The sequence below is a fragment of the Ptychodera flava genome, chromosome 7, assembly GCF_041260155.1.
Source record: "Ptychodera flava strain L36383 chromosome 7, AS_Pfla_20210202, whole genome shotgun sequence".
Taxonomy (NCBI): domain Eukaryota; kingdom Metazoa; phylum Hemichordata; class Enteropneusta; family Ptychoderidae; genus Ptychodera; species Ptychodera flava.
The window spans coordinates 5,710,663-5,732,250 of NC_091934.1; the positions used below are offsets into that span (position 1 = coordinate 5,710,663).

The window sequence follows — 21,588 nt, forward strand, 5'->3', positions numbered from 1 at the left end:
TGCATTAACAGCCACTATCTAATCACTGTTTACAACACTGACCGTATCAATTCACCGGTTACATAACTGGCCAGTTTTGTTTACTCCAGCTAGAATATATGTCAGTGTATTACTCAACATCACATTAATGGCCATTAGGAAATGCACAGTATGTTTTACCTCTAGAAATATTGCCGTTAATATTATCAGCTTGACCTCTACCAATAATTTTGATGAGATGATTATCATATTTTTACTCAGAATATCCCTAACTGTAAACGCAGAGATGGCATAAAATGTACACAAGCACCATTATTTAATCCAGTAGAACGGGAATTAATTAGACAACATCACAATTCGGTCTCTCGTCATGGGTGGCTCAAGATGTATATTGCTGGGCACTGATCAAAGAGTTATTAGGGTGAATAATATATATTTTATAGGAGTGATTTTAGCTGGCAGGCAATTCATCTTTTGACCCCTACTGTAACTTTCCTACTGGCACATACAAAAGTGCTCGCAGTACTGATATCTCTTAATTTCTTGGTTCCGTTTCTCTTAAGAATATGAGAGTTCTCATTCCATGCAAAATTTCTGACATTGAAAAATAATTTTTCAATTCGTTCACATAACATTAGCCTATTCGATATTGTCCTATTGATGCAATCATATTTGATAGTAGAGCAAATAAATAATGACACATTACTTTAATGCAAGTAAACATTTGAAGGGCATTACAAAATTAAGTGCGGCAGTTAATAAAACATCCAGAGACACATATTTATACATAGATTCAGACGTTATTTTTATTTTTCTGTTCAAAAAATTAAGCTATTCAAAGAGTAAATCTCATAAAATAGAAAATACCGTTACACAGTGCAAAACAAAATGTTTTCTTTTACTTTTGGTTTCCTCTTATGGTAGATCACTATAGACAGAAACGAAAAAAAACATTGAATTTTTACCACATTTACGTATAATGAGTGTTATCCAATCTCTTTTTTCGTTTGTTAGATTTGCAATGAATATTTTGGTGGCAAATGAAGGCATATTTAGATACAGCTGACTGAGAATTCCTAAGTACTTATTAATTGCCCGAATATATTGAACTTGTTAACGCCTCTGTAACAAACAAGGTCATCAAGACCAATATCACATCATGAAAATGCAGCAAAACTGTATTCTTTAAATGTTGTAATAATGTTAATACCGTTCTGACAAACTGTCTAAAAACAAACGTACAAAGAGTTTATTTAAACAAGGAAAAAATAATAATAAGATTATGTCAAGTATATCTTCACAACTGATACGAAGGCTGTTTTGAGTAGGCCATTTCAAAGCACTTGACATTATTACCAACAGTAATTAGAAAACGTCACTGTCATTCACTGATCTTTAAATATGAACTTTAAAAATTAAAATATTGTTTGCCTTTGCCGATTACTCTTTGAAAGAGTAGTGAGCTGGACAGATTTCTCAGTAAGAACATGCGATGATAGTTTCTGCTCAATATATGTCCCTCTCCATTAGCACAGCTCATCTTTGAGGTAAGAACATTCTCTGTCTCATATCCATATTTATTGTTCATCATGTATTGTACCTGAGGAGAGAAAGAAATAATGAATAATGGCAATTGAAGAACTACATGCACGATGTCGTATGTCTTTTGTATCTTTCATAGTTCTATAGGTTAGTTTGAACATGTTTTTATTTCAGTCGTGATATTTATAATACACCTGGGTAATAATGCACCTGGGTAAGGTTTTTCCGGATTCAATTTTAAGTGATCTTGCAATGAATACAAACTAAATTTTTATGGGACACAAGGACAACATTCATACAATAAACATATGAACTAACATAGGTCTCCTTATGCCATTTGTAAAATTTGACAAGATAAGCTACATTCACAAATACTGGGGAGGGGGCTGGAGGAATGCCGGCGGTTGAAACATTTTGTGGTTAGTAGAGGGGTGCGTGACGATTTAGCTTAAGGTATATGTATAATTTTGTGCAAAATAGTTTTCATAAATTTCTTGCCAGAAATATACTTCTCTCTTTATTTTTTTCATTGTTTTGGAAGCTCGGCATTTTATTGCAGTTCCAAGCTCAACAAGTCATCGTTGATGACACAATCCCCACTTGTTAATGGGTAATGTAATTTGATCACAGGTGCTTAGCAGATAGAATCCTATTTATTAATTGGGCCTGTCATTTAAAATGAGTTCCATTGTGGTGAAAACGTTAAACAAATGTGGGGTTGCCATCCTAATTATAAAAGGACATTAAATAATTAAAATAGTAATTAATCGAGAAGATGTTTCGAAATATTTTTGCATTCTATTGAAACACTGACTGACTATCACGTGAACCACATTTCATAAACAATACAACCAAGTGTCAATGAATTGTATTACAACACTGTGAGATAATATCTGTACAAAGTTCATCTAATTTGATGAAGCATTTATAGACATAACTCAAATTAGGCAAGTTCATTACATACTTAAACAAGTCATCGTTGATGACACAGTCCCCCCTTGTTAATGGGTACTTTGATTACAAGTCCTCAGAGAGGATAGAGTCCTCTTCATTTGTGAGGTCTGTGATAAAAATACTTTGATACAGATGGCGCTCAATGGCCAAGAATGAGTTCCATGGTGATGAAAACATAAAACCAATGTAGGCCACCATCCTAATGAGTCAACTAGGAATTAATGAACAGAATGTTGCAAAACATTTTGCATACTATCCTAACACTAACAGATTATCACCGGTACCATACCCGGTATTTCATAAAGTTTGATGAAGTATTTACAACTCTATGAGATCAACATTTGTATCTCGTTTCATCAAATTTGACATTGTATTCATTTGTGGATATATCACTCAAATTAGGAAAGTTCATAACATATGCAATTACAAATTAATTGAAATAACACTGATAAATGTCTTTTTTAATGTTACAGCAATGTTAGCTTAACATCTGTACAAAGTTTCATGAAATTTGATGCAGTATTTCTTGACATATCAGCCTAATTACGAAACTTCAATAATTGATATGATACTGCTACATGACGTGAAACAAATTGACGAGCATATGTATGAAATAGGTAATTGTCCTGGTACCAATTTTGAATGATACTGGTGGAAATATGTCTGAGTTATGGCTCTGAACATGAGAAATCGTAACAAAATCGCCACCACGCAGCGATATTTGATCTTACTGCTTAAAAAATCAACACGTATATGTATGACATACCAGTAAGTCAATGTCCATGTACCAACTTTGAATAAAATCAGTTGAGACTTGCCAGAGTAATGGCTCTCGACATGAAACAACCATAACAAAATTGCCACCCAGTGGCCATACTGGTCCATATCGTGAAACCAATCGACGTACATATATATAATATAACCCAATGTCCTCTTACCAACTTTGAATAAATTCCCTTGATACATGTCTGAGTTATGGTTCCAGACATTAAAAATCCGGGAAAAAATGCCATACGGCGGCCATATTGGATCATATCACAAAACAAAATCAATGTGCATATGTATGACATAGGTCAATGTCCTTATACTAAGTTTGAATAAAATCGGTGAATGAAATCGGTTAAGATGTCCCTGAGTTTTGGCTCAGGACACGAAAAATTGTAACAAAATGGCTGCCATGCAGCCATATTGGATCATTTCATGAAACAAATTGACATACATATGTATGACATAGGTTTATGTCCTTGTACCAACTTTGAATAAAATCGGTTGAGATGTGTCTGAGTATTATGGCTCAGAACATGAAAAAATCGTAACAAAGTGGCCGCACTGCAGCCATATTGGATCATATCACGTAACAAATTGACGTGCATATGTATGACATTAGTCAATCTCCTTGTACCAACTTTGAATACATTTGCTTGATAAATGTCTAAGTTATGGCTCTATACATTAAAAAATTGTAACAAAATGGCCGCTCGGTAGCCATATTGGATTGTATCGTAAACAAATTGACATGCATATCTATGACATTGGTCAATGTCCTTGTACCAGTTTTGAATAAAATCGTTTGAAACATGTCTGCGTTATGACTCTGTACATAAAAAATCGTAATAAAATGGCTGCCTGCTGGCCATATTGGATCGTATCACAAAACAAAACGGCATGCATATTTTTGACATAGGTCAACCTCCCCCCCCCCGCCTTGTACCAACTTTGAATAAAATTGGTGAAACATGTCTGAGTTATGGCTATGTAAAAATCGTAATGAAATGGCCGCCTGGCGGCCATATTTGATTGTATAGCAAAAACAATCAATATGCATATGTATGACATAGGTCAATGTCATTGTACCAACTTTGAATAAAATCGGTTTGGATATGCCCGCATTATGGCTTTGTACATGAAAAAATTGTTACAAAATAGCCGCACTGCAGCCATATTTGATCGTATCACAAAACAAATCAACGTGCATATGTATGATATAGATCAATGTCCTTGTACAAACTTTGAATAAAATCAGTTGAGATATGCCAGAATTATGACTCTGTACATAAAAAACTTGTAATAAAATAGCCGCCTGGCGGCCATCTTGAATCTTATTACAAAACAAATCGTCTTGCATATGTATGACATACGAAGTAATCCTTGTACCAAGTTTGAATGAAATCGCTCCAGGCATCTGTGCGATATCGGCGTGAACGGACGGACGGATGGATGCACTGACACACAGACATGACAAAACCTACAAGTCCCCCAGGACGGTGTCCGTGGGGACTAATAAATATTAATAAACATGACAGTGCATAGTGTCTTTCTCCACAAATAAACCAATGTGAGGTTAACATCTGTACCAAGTTTCATGAAATTTGATGAGCTATACCAGCTGACTTACGAAAATTAATTAAATATGCAAATCAGCAGTTAACTGGTGTGATACTTCTACATATATTTTCATGCCATAACACCACTTGGAGATCAACTTCTGTACCATATTTCATCAAATTTAATACAGCCTTTCTAGAAATATACTAATTATGAAAGATCATCGAATATACAAATTGGCAATCATTTGACATGGTACTGCTTGATGTCTTCGCACAGTATAACAGTACTAAAAGATCAACATTTGTAACAAGACATTAAATTTGATACACTGTTTCTGGACAAACCAACAAATTAGGAAAGATCATTAAATATGCTAATAAGCAATTAATTTGAATGAGACTGATAATTGTCTTCAATGAAATGTTAAAGCAATATGAGCTCAACATCTAAACCAAGTGTTCTAAATATTGATGAATAATTTCTTGATATATCATTCCAATTACAAAAATTTATTGCATGCCATTAAACCTCCAAAAATTCAAAAATCAGTGCCACGTTTCGTGGTTGATGCAACATTTCTAGACATATCACACTAATTACAAAAGATCATCAAATGAGCAAATTAGCAATTAATTGACATAATATCGCGTAATGTCGTCATACGGTATTACAGTTCTCAAAGATCAAGATCTGTACCATATTTCATCAAATTTGATGCAGTGGTTCTGGAAATTAGGACAATTAGGACAGTTTGTTAAATATGCAAATTAGCAATTAATTTTTATAAGCTTGCCAAGTGTCTTTGCAAACTTATATGGGACTATGCCATAAGATCTGAATCGAGTTTCATGAAATTCGCTGCAGTATTTCTGGACATATCACCCTAATTACAAAAATTCATCAAATATGCAATTTAGAAATTAAATGATTCAATGCTGATATATCCCATTGTGTGCTATCAGAGCTCTGTGCAGAAAAAATCTCACAAAGTTTCATGAAATTAAGTGCATCTACTCTACAAACAGAGCTCTTTTACAAAATGTAATTGTTCCAATTTCTCAATAAAATGGCCGTAACAAAGCCATACAGGATTGGATCGCAGAACAAATTATCCTTGTACAAAGTTTGAATAAAATAACTCTGGGCATCTCTGAGATATCTGCATGAACGAATGGACGGACGGGCACACGGACGCACGGATATGACCAAATCTGTAAATCCCCCGGACGGTGTCCGTGAGGACTAACAAACTGTTTCTTGCATTTGTAAGACTGGAGCTACAAAAGCTCATTTGTTATCATCTGAAACATTTCCTAGCCTGTCGACTGTATGTTGAATTGTGCAATTTACCTTACCTTATCAAAATCTTGTTTTCTTTTCTTTGGCTTGAAGCTTCACAGCAATGTTGTTCTTCTGGGGAGAAAGAGCAGTTTGAGACACATCAAATGTGTGATCAAATAAATCTAAGAGGGCCAAGTTGCAATTGTAGACAGTTACATATCACATTCCCACATGGTTACAATTTTAATGTTGAAGATTTAACATATCAAACACTTTATCATATTTATTTGCTTCTCTTTTGATCTGGGTAGAAATGGCTTGCCTGGTGTTAGTGTTAGCTATTGGACAAAATCAAGTTAGTAAAAAGATTTAAGTTTATTTTCAATCTTATTTCCCCTGTTCATCCTCTGCAATTGATAGATGAGTGCCAGTTGACAATAATTTTAAATGGGCATCATTTTTCCTAACAATGAGCACAGGGTATATCCCTTAGCATTAAAACACAATATGTTGTCTTCTATATCTATGTTTGTGATGTGGTTTGAGTTACAGTCGACTTTCAAAGCGACCTTACAACTGATAGAGGTCAACTGAATAACGATGAGGCGGAATAGCTATTTGTGACACATGCGTTGATGAATAAGGTGGAAATCTTTGTTAGCTCACTTCAGGATGGCCTGACCCAAAATGCCAAACATGATTGCAAAAAATACACAACTGAAGATTTCATCAAATTTAAACATATCAAACTTAGATCATTCCTAAGGACATGTCTACAAGATACCTAAGTTATCAGACAAGTAGTCTTTTGAAAAACAAAAATTTTTCGACGCTAAATGCAAACATTTGCACAAAAATACAAACTTGCAGACTTCATCAGAATATCATACAACGATAAGTCCTACAGACCTGTCATTAAAACCACAGCCATCAGATGAGTACTTTTTGAGAAAAATACTTTTGAATAAACATAGCGTCAAAGTGACACCGTGCTCACATTTGGTTACACGTGGCAAGCCAGAGTGAGTGTATACACAATCTTCAATGGATTTTACGGACCTTGAGCTTGTGATTGCGATTATTTTTCAAGTGCATTTGAAAAATTATTTTGGACTGTCCATTGAAGTAAACGTTGGCAACTGTTGATCACACACAGTTAGGCAATACCATGCAACCTTGTATATCATACCTAGTGATACAATCTGCCTTATATAAAATAGAGGTGTCCTCTTACAATATTTATTGTACTGCATAGAATTTATGTAGACAATATCTGGTTTCTCTAAGGTCAATCATCGCACAACAGGTAAAGGTAACATGTAAGAATGGGCATTCTTTCTTCCACTGTTAATGATGCTGCCACATCTCCATGATAATGGTATGTCTCAAACTGCCACCAAGTTAAACAAGTATTGCAGTATCATAGACAAATGGGGAAATTTCCAAGCGAAAACCTTTTGAGAAACATATATTTTGACCAAAAATGGCAAAAATTGACCTAAAAATACAAAATTGAAGATTTCAACAAATTTCAATATATCACACTTAAACAATCCCTAGGCACCTTTATACCAAATATTTTTGATCGAGAAACACATCATTTGACCAAATATGGCAAAATTGCACCAAATATACAAAATTGCAGATTTCGTCATATATTCAATATATAATATTTAGTTTATCTGTAGGAACACGGATACCAAATATCAAAGCTGTCAGACGAGCGGTTTTGGTGAAATAAATTTTTGACCAAAAATGACAAAAAAATTCCTTAAAAATACAAATTTGCATATTTTATCACAATTAGAACAAACCTGAGTTGGGTTATCCCTGGGGACCTGTATACCAAAACACAAAGCTGTCCGACCAGTGGTTTGAAGATGAAGAAGATTTTTTACCAAAAACGCCTTTTTTGGCGCTTATTTGCAAATTTTTAACAATGTCAAAAAATTAAAAAAGACAGTTTCTCAAAATCATATTTTTTATCTACATATCAAATGTCAAATCATTAAGTACTGCGGTTCTTCAAGGCATTTGAGTGACGGACGCCTCAAAACGGACATACACACAAACAAACATACATACTTACGACGAACGCTGGACGAATACCCATCCCAATAGCTACTATAGACTATAGTCTATAATAGCTAAAAGTGCCCCAAATATACAAAATTGCAGATTTCAACTAAATTTGAATACATCAGATTTTGATAAACCTTAGGAACCTGTATACAAAATATCAACGCTATCAGATCAGTTGTTTTTCGATAAAAAAGGACCAAAATTTGGACAAAATTGCCTCAATATTACACATTAAAATTTCAATTCAATTTGTATAAACTTGACTGAGGTCATCCTAAGAAACATGTTCACCAACTTTCAAAGCAATCGTAAAAGTGATTTCAGAAAAATCTTTTGACTAAAACCTGAAAAGACTACCCCTTATTATTGGGGCAATAAAAAAGAAATATTCAAATTTCATCCAAATTTGTAAACACCAAATTTAAAATACCTAAAGGAACCTGCATGCAAAGTTTCGACCCAATCTGACAAGATTGGTTTGGTATCCCTCCGTACAAACGCCATGAAATTCGCTGCACTGCTGATGACCATTCATCATGTTGCTACCTAGACTACTATTTGGTTGGACAGTGAAAGCACGTTTGACAGCTACCGAAAATTCAATGCGATTAAAAAACATTGACAAAGAAAAGTATAACTTTCTTTAAATATTTAAGTGATTTGTCAATCGTCCCCTTATCACTGTTTAGTTCAATCTGTTTGGCTGTTTTGAGGTGTCCATCATTTACGTCAGGGGGGATCGCAATAGACCACGTCTAAACTCGAATGCAAATTAGGATTTGGATTGATTTTTGATTTGCTTTTCAGCATCGCATCGATAAATTGAAATGCGATTTGACAAACGACTTTTGGAAAGTTAAAAGCAAAATAAATTGGTATGAGCTAAACATAATGTTGAAAAAGATAGGAATCAAATTTTAATGAAGCTTTGCAAGCAAAATTATGATTGGCCACAATGACCATCCTCACAAGGTTTTTTACCTATTTCTCACACTTTAACTTGAGGCAAAATCTTAGACTAATATACTTAGAAAAGGGCCAAATGCCCTCAATCTACTCGCCTGAAATATTTGGAATTTGATAATTACCCTTCATTCTATTTTCTAATGCAATACCTAAATTAGATAATGGACTGGCCGCAAAGTGCCACGGATTCGTATACTGCACCAGTCACCACACTATTGCTTTGTTTACTTTGTATATTTAGGCTGCGTTCACAATAAAACGGTTAGGGGATGGAGGAATTCAAGGGGGTCGAAAATTTTGGGGTAGTAGAAGGGGGAACTTGAAAATTTTGCTCTACCTGTAGGGGAGAAATAATCGCAATCATACCAATCCATAATCCAATAACACTAGGTCAGAATTTGTAAGACTATAGTTGTAAACATAGACACAAAACAGCACAGATTAGAGATGCACATGTACAGTAAATAGACGGTACACAAACAAAGTCAAATTCATGAAAGAAAGATATACCGGTATATTGACCTCCGGCCAGAAGACAGAGAAGTGATGTCAGGTGTTTCAAAAATAGTAAGCGCCTCCTGCCCCACGTGTGGCACCCGCCATGTATCAATCTGTAAGTAAGATAGGTAGTGGTCACTAACTAACGCCCAATGTCACCGATGCCATCAGCGATCATTTGTCGAAGAGAGATATTGTATAAATCTACCAGCTTGCGATACCTGCCAAAAAGCGGCTTGTATATTTTTTGATTCCCTTTATGTTTCACATTTTCCAATTCCCTAATTTTGTAGGTAATTCAATGAAAAATGAATACCATGTTTAGCTCCCATATATGCATATGTATATATGCAAATGGGATGTTTTCTTATAAGGTGGAAAAATGGCATCGGTGTGTATGTATGTATGTCTGTTAGTCTGTCCATGTCAAAAACTCCTAAACCACAATGGCTGCCATCTTAGTATTTGGTGTAGTATTTGGTGTACAGGTGTACCTAGGGGTGGAGGTGTGATTTTGTTCGAATGAACATGTCAGTGCCAAAATTATGCTAAAACTCAGACAAGGGGGTGAAATTTGCATGTTTGTATATTTAGAGGAATTCCGATTTTTTGCTCACGTGTTGACACACGTGGGCATATGTCGCAGCGATGTCTGTCTATCTGTGTGTCTGTCTGCCTGTCTGTCTGTCTGTCTGTCTCTGTACTCAATATCTCAAAATGGCTCATCGATCAGAATCAAATCTGGTACATAGATTTAGTTTGCAAATGGCAAGAACTGATTAGTTTTGGTGGGTGTGGCTTGCTTACTTTTTGCTCATTTGCATAATTAATGATTTTAGAAAAAATGATATATATTGACATCGACCGCACACAATTTGATGAGATTCGCTACAAATGTTGATCACACCAAGATATATCAGCTTTGAAAGATAATAAGGGGTGACGTGAAAGATAATTACTAATTTGCATGTTTAATGAAATTTCCTAATTAGGAGTATATATCTGAATTTACTCGATCAAAATTGACGAAAATGGTATGCATATTGAAGATACTATGATTTAACCTTATTGAAAGTCATTAAGTATTTTTACTTCATCCAAATCCCAATTTGCATATTTAATGAATTTTTGAAATTAAGGATATATATTTGAAGTTACATGACCAAAATAGATGGAACTTGCTATGTGCATTGAAGATACTATGATAGAACATTATTAAATATAATTCAGCATTTTTACATCAGCCAATTAATAATTTGCATATTTTATGAACTTTCCTAATTAGGGGTATTTATCTGATTTGACGAGACCAAAGTGGATGAAACTGGCTATGCACATTGAAGATACTATGATAGAACATTATTGAAAGTCACTAAGCATTTAAACTTTAGCCAATTGCTTATTTGCATATTTAATGCACTTTCATAATCAGGGATATTTATCTGTATTGACTAAACCAAAGTTGACAAAACTTGCTATGTACATTAAAGATGCTATGATACGACATTATTGAAAGTCATTAAGCATTTTTACTTCATCCAGCTCCTAATTTGCATATTTAATGAATTTTTGAAATTAGGGATATATATTTGAATTTACATAACCAAAATTGATGAAACTTGCTATGTACATTAAAGATACTATTATGTAGGCTAACATTATTGAAAAGCATTAAGCATTTTTGCTTCAGCAAATTCCTAATGTGTGTATTTAATTAACTTTCCTAATTAGGGACATATACTTGGATTTATTTGATCAAAGTTGGCATAACATGCTATGTACATTGATGATTATACCTGGTTATACCAATATTGGAATCATTTCGCACTTAAGTTTTCATGTCAGCTAATTTATAGTTTGCATATCTAATGAGCTTTCAAAGTTTGGAATATATAGTTTGAAGGACTTGACCAAAGGCAATTAATTACACTTGCCATATAAAGTGGTGATACAATGATAGCAGTCAAAGAAATCAATTATTTTTATTTCAGCTAATTACATATTTGAATACTTAATGACCTATAGAGTTAATCTGTGGTGAATATTGTTTATTATGTTGATCATAATTATTTCAATGAAATTGCAAACATGTGGCAAAGGTTAAAATTTACACATAACTGCAATATATAATGAAACACGTGAGCATTTACAGTTCATATCTGGTAATCAAGAATTCTTGTTCTCTGAAATCGCTCGTCTGATCGCTCTGAAAGTTAATATTCATGTTCCTTAGGATGACGTCAGTCGGTACAAATTGTATTGATATCGTCATATTTGTAATTTTGGGGCAATTTTCACAATTTTAGTCAAAAAAAATTTTAACCAAAGCTACCTATCTGATAGCTTTGATATTTGGCATACAGGTATTTTAAATTTATTTCGATATAATGTATTGAAGTTAGGTTAGGCAATTTTTTAATTTTTATGGTAATTATTGCCTTTTTGCCCAAAACACTTTTCTCCAAAAACTACTGATCTGGTCGCTTTGATATTTAGTGTACAGGTTCCAAGGGTTTATATTAATAAAATATATTCAATTTGATATTAAGATGAAATCGGCATTTTGTATTTGTGGGCAATTTGCTTTATTTCTGGTCAACAAATTTTTTTCCCAAACTTTACCAGTCTGATTGCTTTGAATGTTAATATGGTATATTGAAATTAGGTTGCAATCTGAAATTTTGAAATCTGGGGGCAATTTTTGCCCTTTTTGGTCAAAAATTTGTTTCTCAAAAACAAACGTAAACATTAGACGCATGTTATGTATTTCTGTCTATGTTACAATATTGTAACTGAAAAATCAAGAACAGTTTGCTGTGTGCTTGTAAAAGATAACATATTTGTTGATTCATAAACTGCCTTGTGGATTTATTGTCTTAAAATTATCATAGAAGTAGAAAAGGAAAAGAAACTTATCCAATTGCCGTTACATATCCAGCCTGAGTGTCTGTAGACCTATATTTAACAATTTTATCATTACATTCAGCTGTTCGTCATATCTTTATCACTCTCCATGGGCCAAGACACGCTTGAGGGACTATGTCATCACTCTGTGCCAATCTGTGTATGTCAGTCTGTCTGTATGTATGTCCATGTTCCATACAATTGTTGGCTTGTTTTAATTACTATATGGGAGCAACAGTGACATCGTCTCTATTTTTATGTCATCTAATTGTTGTTATGCTATTAATAATTTAACAGAATCTAGAACAATTTTTTCAGATTCCATGACTTTTATCTCGATCTAAATGTGTGTGATTTGTTGTAAAAAAATACCGCAATGATACGGTGTCGCTCACATTTGATCAGAATTGGTACATACCAGCATGGGTACCAAAGATCAATTATAAAAATAAATGTTGTTCCCATTACTTAAATGCCCCAAAATATTTTGAAGTTGTCCTAAAACTTTTAAAATCTGGGCTGCGTTCACAAATAACGATTGGGGGAGGGAACTGGAGGAAACCTCTATTGAAATCTTTTTTTTCAGATCCCCCTAAGTACTCTAAAACATTTTCAAATGCCCCTCTATGTGGTCAAAAATTTTCAAGTCCCCACCAACTGTCACAGGCCCACATATTTGTAAATGATATGAGCGCAGAAAAAATAAATATGTAATGCGCCGTTCTGCTCAGCGGTGTTCAACACTATCTGCATTTTGTATTGTCGTATTCATGAGGGGCGTTATTTAAATCAAACAGTGATATTTTTAGATCATTTATTGGTCTTAAAGCCAACTTAAGTTAATTCAACTCTGGCCAGGTCAACTGCTCTTGCTAAAGAGCACACAAAATGACAATCATTAGAGCGTAGGCAAATTGTGAATTCTGGCTAATTGCTATATTGCACAGTGACCTACCAAAATTTTGTTTTAAATCTATAAGACATATACGAATGAGATGCTACTCAAAATTGACAATAGTGGAAGGTTAAAACATTACAACTTCCCCGATGCTAACTTGACACCTATTAACGCCTGTTAATCAGATGCGAAAAGCGCCACCTGTATGCATTTCGCGGCGAAGTGTAAATGAAGTTAGTTTGCTCACAGTATTAGTTAATGAGGGGATTATTGACGATGAATTTTCTGGCCAGCATTATGGCAATGCGGACCATGATATGCTCACCCTCAATTCCTCAACACGATACGGACTGTGGCTGACCATTACCTCCATGGGTTGACCCATGGAGCTAGAAAAGGACGTCTCTTGCTTGGAGGAGGGACTGTCACGCGTTGATAAATCGATACCGGTTTTGGCCGTGCAATGCAAGAGTACATTGGCACCTGATTATGTGTACCTAGACGTGTATAGATCATCAGCGGCTTATACAGCGGTACAACGTATCGGTGTAAGCATGGAGCCAGATCCGTTTCTAGATCCATGGTGTAAGACTACGACTTTATTTTTGGCTGACTGCACCAAAGATGGTCCGCATCAAACAGTACTACAGAAGAAAATTTACACCGCAAATTTCCATGGACTTTTTTCCATTTTTTGAAATCACATTATACCTGCACTTATCGTGAAGGCTCACTTCTCACCCGTAAAACATTAGTTAAAGCTAGGTTTTCATATCATATCAGTGACATGTGCATGTGCGCAATTTTACTGTTGCTAAAGAGTGTCGATCGACCTTCTGTGAATGCCCAAACACTTCTCCGAGCCATAGACCCTCGAGGGTCTATGTCCGAGCATAGCATCAATAACTTGCAATGTAGTAAAGTAACACCCCCGGAAGATTTTATTTTCTGACATTATGATCCTGCATACCCTCTGCTTGTTGACAAGCAATGAAGCTAACGAGCGTCCTACTGTTCACCATATCCTTGCCCCGAAAACGACTACGAGGCACATTATTTCAATTTTTCAAATTTCCACGGGAGAGAGTGGATGTAATCAGATAATTTTCTGGAACTACCAGGCTATGATCACCTCATCCAATCATTACCCGTTTTCCGAACGATCTCTTGATATTAATTTAGTGTGTCATGATCAAAGTTTCACTTTATTACAATGCTGAACTTCTTTCGAGAAACTTAGAAATAAAGATAGATTATTTTTACCATGTGTACACGCCAACGAGATGCTATTGTTTCAATTTAGCAGGAACGGAGATTAAACCCAGTTGGTCATTGATGCCTTCTGATCTGAATAAAACGTTGGATATCTTTAGAGCGGCAGTGTTTCACTATGAAGGCGCGACTTTGCACAATTTTTAGATATCGTATATTTACTATCTAGTTGAAGTTTGACGATTTAGGGGCAAGTATCGATACTAGAATGAACTGCGGTTGTTCCATGGGAAGCCGCGTCTGTGAAATCGACGATATTTAGGATACCCGATATTTTTTTCGGCGATTTGGGGACTCTAATATCGATACTAGATGATACTTGCATGACTTGCCTCGTGCCTCGGCACGCCGGATCTGTGAAAACTCTGATATGTACCCGATATTTATCGGCGATTTGGTGACTCTAATATCAATACTAGACTAGCTTATGCTGGCATAATTATATTTATCTAATTTGAATAGAAAAGGCTAACAACATAAAAGCGAGTTCTGTAAAAAGCATGCGAATCACTACCAGAGGAATAATTTCGACACCTTTTCAAGCTACATGAATCCATCATGAATGTCCATCAAATGTTGTTTCAACAAATTTTGCAATGTTTTGATGCATTATTTAGACAAAACATGATCTAACCTTTCGCCAAGGGCATTTGGCGAGAGATAAGCAGCATGGACCACGTGATCCACTGCCGTCCGCATATAGGATTCAAAATTATGGTGAAGTCACCGTGGTTTAATGACTAGCTCGTAAATACCGTAGTCATGAGCGTTCATCTTACACTTTACACCCTTTGATGCAGCAAATACTGAGTCCGAACACCACAAATTCAAGTAAATCAAAGTCCGAACCGAAAACCTTTTTAACTTAACATCATTCCGTTCGAGGCCCGCGGCCCCCTCATTATCACCGGCATAAAAAAAAAATCGGCGTCATCAAGGGACTCTCAATTTTGTATTTTTATATTTTTTGATTCGGATGTAGCTTTACCTACACTTGGAGTATTTAAAAATTGAATTCGTTCTCCACTGCTTGATGTAAATATTCTGCTGGGAGTGTTTGAAGACTGTAAGACAATCACAATTATCGCCTGTGTTGTTTGCTGAATTAGCAACCTCAAGAATGGTACAAATTTTCATTACGATTTTCTTCTGACGGAAGTCCTTGTCTGATTCAAAACGTTTGATAAAACGATTGTGACTGGCGAGGCTACATCAGGATGCAATGCACTCGAGTCGAATACATAGACAATGTCTCTGTTTTTCTTGTGAGGTGGGATGAGGTAAGGTATACAGCTGCCGCTGTGTCGTCATAAGTACGGACCGAAAGAAAGTGGAAGTTATACTTGTAAAATGTGAACTTTAGTCGCAGTCAAGTCTACAAGCTGTAGAAGTCGAGCGAAGTCTGCACGCCACGGTCATTCCACTCGCCTTTGTGGAGTGACCGTGCTTACGTCGTTCGACCATTTTCAGCTTTTGTGCTAGGTGTTGGTACAATGAAGCGTCTTTCTAGTTCTTTTGTACCGATGTCGCATCGCAATTGCCATGTGGTGTCAGAATTCGAAAATACCACGAAACCATAGTCCCTTGTAGAGGGACTGTGACGAAAATAATATTCAGGAGGGACGGTGATTCAATCAAACTTTACAGGAGAAATAGTCGCGGTTTCCGCACTGCCTTGCATGCAAATGCTGTTCAAGTCGTTTGATTTTGGTATTATCGATGTGTACGTGATTCACACCTTCCGACCGGCTTAGCATATTAACTAACCCCGAAATTTCGGGGTTGCATACATGGCTAGTTAGCATCGGCGAAGTTGTAATGTATTCAATCAAATAAATACTTTAATCTCTGTACTTTTGGGTGTAATAATTGCAAATTTGGTTCAAAAATAAATAATTCCATTTGGTCACATATTTTTGCTTTTTAAGTTAGTCCTTACTGTTCAACGTTTTTACTTCTGTATCATTTTATAACAAGAATATGGAAATTTAGAAAATCGAGCATCTTTTTTCTTTAATATTTGATTATTCTCATTTGCCAGAATTAAAAAAATTCTATGTGTTCTTCTATGTGTTGCTTTCTGGCCTGATCTTGTGTACAAGTATGTTTCACTGTCATGAGCGTCATTTGACCCAAACTCTTCTTTAACTACCATGTACAACAGAGTAAGAGCGATCTCTGTCACTGTTCAGGTATGCAGTGACAGTGGCACTGCAGTAGCAGAGCATTAATGACAGTGACACTACCCGTAGGCAGTAGCTGTATTAATTTTGAAAATTTTGGCAATATTTTTGTTCAGTTTTACAACTGCGTTCTGTTCTACTCCCTACAGAATGTTGAATTGTCCAGTATTCAGCTTGCTATAAAAAGCCTGTGTATGTGTACCATGCATTTGTATCACTGGCAACTGACTGTCCGTCTGGACTGCAATTAAATTATTACAAAATACATATTTATATTTATACATACAGGCTTTGTCGAAAAAGTAAATAGTGTGTGTTTGAGCATGCTGTAGGGAGATAACAAGAAACTGTAGATATTATATTGCATAGAAATATTGCATAAATCATTAACAGTTGCAGCTTCTTCCCTGCTACTAGGCTCCAGTTTGTTTTTTTACGACAAATCACACGTTTAGATTTTTTTGAGATAAAGTCATGAAATATGACAAAATGGTTCTATATTTTGTTAATTATTACTAACATTACAACATTTTGATGACATAAAAATGGTATTCATTTTTCATTGAATTATCTCCAAAAACTTGGAATTGGAAAATGTAAACACAAAAGGGAACCAACAATTTTCATGTCCCTCCTTACAGGTAGAGCATAATTTTGAAGTTCCCCTCTACTACCCCCAAAATGTTCGAACCCCCCTGAATTCCTCCAGGCCCCCCCCCCCCCCCCCCCCCGTTTTTTTGTGTGAACGCAGCCCAACCGTTTTTTTGGGAACGCAGCCCTAGCATTCTGTGGGTCTGAGACGCGGAGGCCATAAGTGACGTATAGTGTCTTGGCAAAGTGTCAAAGAAATCCTTTGTGTCTTTTTAAACATAACTTGTGCTTTTAGTATTCAGTCTGCAAGACGACCGGGCTTTTCCGGTACCATTGCATGACGGGTAATATAGGCAAGAATGGCGTCTTTCAGTGGCGTCATTGAAAGTAAACAAAAGCCAGCAATATCGCCAAAATAAAGACGCGGTTTTCTCATAAACTAAGGTATATTTTCACTGTTTTTGAGATGGTAAGTGTCGGCTATAGGTCTGAAGAATATTGTCGACAAATTTTTGGCAATATACATATTTTAAAATATAATTTTATCAATTTTCAATTGGGTAGCTAAAATTACTTGATTTTGAACGAACTCAACTTTCAAAACTTGTAATTTTTGGTCTAAAGAGACAATCGCCAAACTATGCCGATTAAACGTACCCCATTGTCAATGTAAACGTAAAATAAAGTCATCTGGGTCACTAGACACGCGATCGTTGGCAGAAATGGAGCGAATTCACGTGTGTGAATATAGGGCAAAATACGAAAATTTTGTCAATTTTGTGGCATAATCCTGCTGTTGAGCACGACGCTGCTTGAAAAAGGCTGCAAGTGTCACTTTTTGCATAGCTTCCACAGTACGGTAAAGGGGTGCTAAAGTTCCGCCCGCTCGGCTGGTGACCTCACTGCACGAAGAAATGGAGGGTACATTTTCTATGGGGTTGACAGGACCTCTCTTTGAAACTTTGTAATTTTTGGTCTAAAAATCATGTAGACAATTTAGTATGAAAAATAAGGCCTTTAGGTATTACTAATTGTTTAAAAATGATTAATCGTTTCTGTGGTTCATTAAAATGTGTTCTCAGCACAGTTAACTTTTGAGCGAAACAATGAAAAACCCTAAAATTTTCAAGCCGATTATGTTCCACCTTAAGTACCGTCAGACTAATGCAAACCTCTCCAATCGGCAATGGTTTGCTCCTGGCAACATACAACTTCATGTTACTCATCGGGGGCTTGCCCCCTCGTCGGTAATTGCTCTGATTGACACGATTTCGAGGAACTTGCAGTGGAAAACCATTGATTGACACATGTCAAATCCCAGTCGTAAGGGCGCGAAGCCCGGTACTAGCCAATCCCTTTCCACTTTCTTGAATGCAGCTTAGCTGATTATTATTACCCTCAAAGTATGACTCATCAGCTATGCCTTAATAAGGTAAAATAGGCGTAGATAATCAAGAAAACACAGGCTAATGACGTGGCGGGAAAATCGCATATGTTGTAAACAAATGCTCATGAATAGTATCACATGACATCTCAAAGCTGCGCCTATTGGTTTAGAGGCTAGACATAATGAGGTCATGCATAATAAGCTGTCGTGTATTACTCACTCGTGCGTGCTCATTCATTCTGCACAAAACTTGCACAATACGGAATAACTCGTCGGCGTATGAGCACATTTTCTATATTAATGTAATGTAATATAGGTTGCTAATTACAACTGCATTCAGAGGTAAACTTGTGGTAGCCCGTATTTGTTGAAAAATTCCCAACAACTAAAATTTCTGTCGATCTCACAGCTGGTCTGCGATCGCAGGCAGTGTCACAAGTTGCAAATGTACGTTAGATCAAAGGGTCATACTGCTGCCCGTCACTGCCCTACAGGCAATTTACCTTCCAATATCTGTAATCAGTCGATATCTCTTTACCTGTGCCCATTACACTCTGTAAAACCAAACAAAATAATAGTCCCAGCCGTCGTTTTTCCAGCGAGTGTCAACGATCATCTGTGGTATGTCCATGCAACGATGATCGTATCCGGTATTCACACACTCAGTGACACTGCCCGTCAGGAAATTATATGGATGACAGTTTTGAGACAGGATTCAGTAATTGTGAGTAAAAAGAGACGCATATTTTGTAGCTTTCTATAAATGTGGTAGTACTCTTTCGGGGCTGGTACACATCAGCAGGGGCTAAACAGCAGCTCTTTGGTGTTTTAGACATCGAATCTTGACAGTACGACAGTCGACGTGTAGTTGGACCGGTCGGGAAGTTCATGTGATCGCTACATTTAGACCTTTCAATGTAGGTTCGTTCAAACAAAGCCATTTTTGTACGGTTTGTACCTATCTTTATTTCTACTCTAGAAACATCATTAGCTTTAAATTTGATCAGTAACTTTAAGAACCATGTGAGTTTCTTGTTCTAATGTTTTGATGTTGTAGCATCGACAGCGGTCAATCCCGTCGAAGTGTCAACCATTTATGCGGAGGGTGGGAAATTTAACTGTCATAGAACTCGTGCATACTGAGGTTGTCAACGTCTTCAAATCATCAAGAAAATAATTATTTTAATTGAATAAATTACGAACAATATCAAATTATTGTGAAATATCTTCATATGATGAAAAAAATTAATTTTTATTTTTACCCTAGCGATTGAACCCACCCATTAAAGAAAATGGTTTCTAACATAATGTCACACATGCCAATCACCCTACAACACCCAATCAAATCGCTGGTACCGGCCACACCTCAAAAGCCGGGTTATCGTGCAGACTGATTACTTTTTTGAAAGTCTGGAAATTCCGATTTGTTACTCTGGCTTTCTATTCAGAAAAAGTTTTCCTATCGAAGGGTGTTTACTTGGGAAGGACCTTCCTGGTTACGGAGACTTTGCTACGTTGACCTAATCATAGACTTTATTGGCGGGAACTGTCTATGACCAATTAGGCATGCGGGTCGATCCAGTTTCAGTGTGTTAACACAGGCACTACAGTTACGTACTATAGTGATTCAGTTTTGTCTCTAATGCTGTTTACAGCCCGCCGTTACTACTATTCGTGATCCAGATAAAACATGCCACGTAGAATAGTACACGATAATTTCTAATTCAAAAGTGTGTTGTTATAAGACATTCAAAACATTAAATATTAATACTTATCTTTTGAATCAAATTCAGTACAAAAACCAAGGGAGATGAAAACGACACTTCCTTTGTTCGTGAAATTCTTCACATTAATTTGATCTAAATTTCTCCTTGCGATTTTTGACAGACAGTTTTCTCCAGGCGGTTCTAAACGGTGCAATTTGAGATGATCCCGAAACAAGCATAAAGAGCTAATGTAACAACCTTGTTTGGAGTGGTTTGTACGACAGCACTGTCATTCATCAAAAGAACAAACAATGTACTTACCATAATTCACGAGCCTTAGCCATCAGTACCTATCTTCATGTTGCGATCAACATGCCTGGATGTCGAACAATGACGACGGCATATCGCGATCTTGTAAACGAGCGTAGCATTTCGAAATGTTCTGGCCGCCTTTAGTCTGTGATCTTTGGAAAGCGATTCAGAAAAAGATTGAGAACAGTTTTTTTCGGGTTTTGAACACTCTGTAGTGCATCGCTGGGCAACAGCCTCTCACCTACGGGACTCGGTTGTGTGGATAAGCATTCTCCAGGGCACCTGCCACAGTGGCTAAGTCGGTATTTTAGTCGTAGAAGAAACGGGCAATTCTCGACACTGTAAAGACAAAGGTCTCTGCTTGACCAAGTTGACTGCTCTTGATAAGATATTTTCGCGCTCGAAGTTTGCATGCGCATGCGCTGTACATGAAAATATTCAGTGCATGGGAGAGAGAGGCGAAGAGAGATGCCATAGGATAGGGAGATTTACATGTATTAATTTTAATCTATTGCACCGACATACTGGGCAACTTAGTGTTTAGTATTTAAGTTTGTGATCAACACAAAGAGACAATGGCAATACCAGTGAAACGATTTATTCATTAATTCACGAAGTGCTGATATTTGTGCTCTGTTCACCTCTGTGCTGAAAATGTAGGGATTGTACAATTCTTTAGAATGCTAAGGCTGATATTTATACCTT

General features: G+C 36.2%; 1 long non-coding RNA gene across 1 annotated transcript; it reads right to left on the bottom strand.

Annotated features, from left to right (window-relative positions):
* Positions 1-801: 801 nt before the first annotated feature.
* Positions 802-21,265, bottom strand: LOC139136077 (uncharacterized). The gene is made up of 3 exons (XR_011553093.1): positions 20,893-21,265; positions 6,159-6,216; positions 802-1,579 (listed from the first exon to the last, which is right to left on the bottom strand). It is a non-coding gene; the product is annotated as an uncharacterized lncRNA (long non-coding RNA).
* Between the last annotated feature and the right edge of the window lie 323 nt (positions 21,266-21,588).